Source organism: Petaurus breviceps, unplaced genomic scaffold (genome assembly GCF_028583685.1).
Source record: "Petaurus breviceps papuanus isolate PSGF00001 unplaced genomic scaffold, PetGlider_PUasm1.0 151, whole genome shotgun sequence".
NCBI lineage: Eukaryota > Metazoa > Chordata > Mammalia > Diprotodontia > Petauridae > Petaurus > Petaurus breviceps.
The window spans coordinates 9,770,971-9,776,060 of record NW_027185712.1 but is presented as its reverse complement, the minus strand read 5'-3'; the positions used below and the strand labels follow the sequence as shown (position 1 = coordinate 9,776,060).

General features: G+C 36.9%; 1 pseudogene; it reads right to left on the bottom strand.

Moving 5' to 3' along the window:
* Window positions 1-1,199: 1,199 nt before the first annotated feature.
* Window positions 1,200-4,631, bottom strand: LOC138153680 (zinc finger protein 396 pseudogene; annotated as a pseudogene).
* Between the last annotated feature and the right edge of the window lie 459 nt (window positions 4,632-5,090).

Sequence of the window (5,090 nt, the reverse complement as noted above, 5' to 3'; positions counted from 1 at the left end):
GCATGATCAAACCTATGCCTGAGGAATCTCATTTTGGTAGCTGTATGGAGGATGCATTAGAGAGGAATGAAATTTATAGATTAGAGACCAGTCTAGGCAAGACATGATTAAGACTGTGGAAACAGAAAGAAAAAAAGTAGATGTATGATATGTGAAGTTAGAATGAATAAGATTTGATAATTGACTGGATAGTTGGGATGAGGATTGAGAAGTTAAGGAATATTCCAAGGTTGGAAACCTGTGGAATTAGCAGAATGAAGGTGCCCTAGACAGAGATATGTACATTATGAAAATAGATTTTTGGAGATAGAGAATTAACTCTGTTTTGGACTTGTTCTCATAACAACTCCTACACCAATCTACAACTCCTTCCAATCCTCCTACAATTGACTCATTCCTTGCTTCTAACAAACATGACAAGATCGCCTCCATTTAAAAAAAAAAATCACTTGACCTTTCTAAGTCCACAAGACACCATCCTAAATCTGTCCTCCCTTTCTTAGCCAAACTCTAGGGGAAAAAAAAAAGCTGTTAATACTCATTGCTTCTAAGTCCCCATCTTTCACTCTCTTTTCAAACCCTTGCTTCAAATATTATTACTCAGTTAAAGTTCTTTCTCCAAAGTTATCAGTGATGACAATGCCTTAGCTGTTGCATTCTTCATTCTTCTTTTTTCTTTTTTTTTTTTGCCTTTTGGAGGGTAATTGGGGTTAAGTAACTTGCCCAAGGTTACACGGCTAGTTTTTTTGTGTTAAGTGTCTGAGGCCAGAAACGAACTCAGGTCCTCCGGACTCAGGGGCTGGCGCTTTACTCACTGCGCCACCTAGCCACCCCACACAAAGCAAGGCAACACAGTCTTTATTCTTCTTGACATCATTGTATCATTAGACACTAGTGATTAATGCTCTCTCTTCCTAGTTGCTCTCTCCTTTCTGGGTTTCTTCAGCTTTTGCTCTCTCTTGTTCCTCCTTCTCTTTTGCTTACCCATCATCCACATCCCCTTCCCCAGTTATTGGTGCACAATAACTCTGTCCTGAACCCTCAACTCTTCTCTCTGTACCCTCTTGTTGACCTCATCAGTTTCCATGGTTTCATTTATCCTCTCCATTCAGATAACTCCCAGATCCAGTCTCTCTATTCGACTGCCTACTGGATATTTTCCACTGGACATCTTTCTCTACTATGCTCTTGGACTTCTTTTATTTTTTTTACAGGGAGGCCATTGCTTTATTGGTTATTGGTTTGTTTCCATTCAGCCACAAGGAGAATGAGTTCCCAAACAAAAGACACTTACATTTCCTATAACATAAAATAATACATTATATCAATACATAGTCATACATAATACTTAACTATAATCCACATGACATCATCACTATCAGCATATTTATAAGCAAGCTCCATTTTGCATTCACTTCTCCCCACTGGCTTTTTTTGATAACTTATTACTATGTATTTGTCACATAAATTGTTAACTGGTCCACACTAATTCCAATCTTTTGGAATCATCCAAAGCATTAAATATATTAATATTCCTGGGACAAGTGTGAAATGATTATAGTTTGTGACAATTACAGGCAAATCAAACAACCAATTATAGGTACCTTCTTTTCTTTCTTCCTTCTTATATCTCATCTTTATATCTGATGTTCTTCTACCCAGTGGTACAATTGAAGCATAACAGGAGAATAGAGTATGTTACGTAGGCATTATCACTAACAAAATGTGTATTATTATAATACGTATAATGAATCCCTCAAAAGGGAAAATTAGTTTATCAGTTTCTGTCAAAGTAATTTAAATAAATAAACCAGTTGCTTTATTTTCAAATAGAACACTTATTTCCATTAAACATGTAGGTATAATTTCTGTGCTACTATATTTGCCCAATACATATTGATGAGCTGCTGAAAAATATAAAATCTTTAAAACTTATAAACTATAATGGAGATGTTTTTTACTTCAATTTTGAAGTATGTATACAAAAGATTTTGGCAAGATCTTTAAATCAGGTTTCTACATTTTTGTGGTTTCATCAGACTCAGACTGAGATCTGATCCAAACTCTATGTTTGGAAACAGTGGTTAAACTTACCCAAGGCTGATACCCCAAATCCCAAGTTTTATTTGTATTGGCAAGTCAATTTTTAATGTACGTTGAGAAAATATCTATTAACCACAATTACATAGTTATGTTAGCTTTCTGATATTGAGCTTTCTGGTGTATACTGTTAAGTAATGGGTTGGACTAAGTAGCCTCTCAGGTACTGAGACTTCTGAAATTTTGTGACAAAATTATCTAAAGTTCCCTTTGCCTCAATTTTAAGTGATACATACAATAAGATGCAATAGCCCAATCACTCACACTTCTTTATTATAAATATATGCTTGCCAATATAATTAGATACGTGAGTCAGCTAATAAAGGGGATCTTCTTAGACAATGCTATTATACTGAAAAAGTTTTACTCTACAACTTTCCATTTCCTAGATGATGATGATGCTATGACCACTTAGCATAATATCAGTTTGTTACAATATACTTTGATATTGTGTAATAATCTGACTTGATAGTTTATGTTACAAACACATTTTTTAAAGTTAGAGGATTCCTACTAACACATGGAAGTATTTTGTTCTTGTCAATGAGCTGGCTCTAAACTACATACTATTTATATTCTTACTAGCTTCAATAATAGTATGTCTGTTTTCTAACCTGGAAGTCTTATCTATTTCTTGATCTCAATAATCTCCCATCCTAGATAATGGCAACCATCTATTCTTAGGCCTATACCTTTCTGGCTACTCTTCCTATAAGCCTGAATCTTCATATTAAAGTGGGATAACAAGAGACTGCATGGTGTTGTAGATGAGTGTTGGCTATCTAGTAGATTTGAGTTCAAGTCCTATCTCTTGTATATACGAGCTATGTGACCATAGTTTTCATTGTGGATGTACAGTGGAAAATGTTCTCTACAACAATGAAATCATAGATCCAGGCCAAAACCAACAGGCCTAATAGAAGGGTTGAAAAAGATGTCTTCAAACTTGTTGCTAGAATTCTTATGTTGCATTTTTAAAAATAAAAAGTCCTCATCTTTTCAATGAATTACATTATAAAACTCTTATTTTCACTCTAAAGAGGGGGAAATTTTCTAAGGAGGACATTTTTAGACAAGGGGGAAAACAGTCATCTAGTTGACATGGCAATGGAAATAGAATAAATTAATTGATTATCCTCAACAAGTAGGACTTAAGGGTGACTGCTTGAAGTAGAGCTTGAATTCTCAAATGTCTGATAGGGGTGGTACCATACTATCATATAAGAAAGAAATGGCAATTAGTGTTTCATGTTCTCCACAGTGGCTTTTCTGATGTTCAAAAGGGAATTTATGCCCACTAAAACTGCACTGATTTCATCAAAATTATTTTTTTTTATTGAGTCTTCTCTTCTGATGAAAAGGTTTTCATTACTTTCAAATACTCATGATACTGTTAGGATTTTTTCTTTATTGTGCCTTCTCTTATGTCTAAAAAGATTGGAACTTTGGCTGAATGTTTTCCCACATTCATGACATATATAAGGTTTCTCCCCAGTGAGGATTCTCCAATGTTGAATAAGAATTGAACTTCTGCTGAAAGCTTTTGGACACTCATCACATTCATAGGGTTTCTCTCCACTATGGATTCTCTGATGAAGAATAAGGGCTGAGCTTTGACGAAAATTTTTACCACATTCATCATATTTATATTGTTTTTTGTGACAGGGATTTCCCTGCCTTCTTTTGAATCTGCCATCACTTTCACAGGCTTCTCTAAATTTTAAAACCTGGAGAACATTCATATTGATGGTGCCAGGAATACTACCATGTGACTGTATATCAGAAGAAATCTGCTTTGGAGTCAGTTCTACCCTTTCCACTCTGGTGTCATCACCACTTTGTCTTAGGGTGTGGAGTTCCCAAGATGCCCACTTGAGCTGGTTAACCATGGGCTGGACTTGGAGGCTTAGAGACTCCTGATCTGCTCCTTGAAGTACCATCTCTTCCTGATCTTGTTGATGGAATGAGACCTGCTCTCCTGGTCCATCAATCTCCCTTTTAAAATCTTCCAGCACAGTTACTGCCTCCTCTCCATTCTCTGGATGATGCTTTTGTACTAAGGTCTGGAGTTCTTTGGGCCGAATTGCCAGGAACTGCTCTAGCACCAGCAGCTCTAAGATCTGCTCCTTTGTATGTATTTCAGGCCTCAGCCACAGATGGCAAAATTCCCAAAGTTGACTCAGGGCCTCACGGGGCCCAGGTGAATACTGGTAGCCAAACTGCCTGAAACTCTGCCGAAATGTTTCTGGGCTATAGCAGTTGTTCCAGTGGAGGTTGGGTTCCTGCTCACAGGTATGGATTTCCTCCTCTTCCATCTTCACTGTTAGAATCCAATCTTGTTCCTCTGGCATTTGTGAAATTAGCATCGAAGTCTCCCTTACTTTTGCAGACATTCTGATTTAGAAGAGCTGATGCCAAGATCTGCTGGGATTTAATCTTCACAGAAATTAATTTCTCTTTGTAGGTAGCCCCCAAGTACTCTGGCCTATGAAGGAGGAAGACCAGCTTTTCTATGTAGAAAGACCTCCAGGAAACGTCTGGACTTCTTTTTCCATCATGACCCCAGATGGGTACCATTCCCTTTTTACTCCTCCTCCCCCTTTCAGCCTCTTTTTAGGTGTTGTTTTTCCATAATAAAAATAAGCTCCTTGAGGGCAGGGACTGTCTTTTTTTTTTTTTGCTTCTATTTGTATTCCCAGTGCTTAGCACAGTAACTGTATTACTTCTTAATAAATGCTTGTTGAATTGAGCTAACTTAACTCACTAACAAGTAGGGAATAAGGAAAAATTTCTGGAGGATTTAACAGCTGGGTTGAATTTAGGGAGAATTGAAGGTTTATGATGCAGAGTTGAGGAAACAGTAAGTTTTGTGTATGACCACAGGCAAACTAAATCTTTTCTCTGTTTTGAGGAAGACAAGATGGTAAAGTGGAATGAGGACTGGCTCAGGAGTCAGGAGACCTGTGTTCAAATCTTGAATCTAATATTAC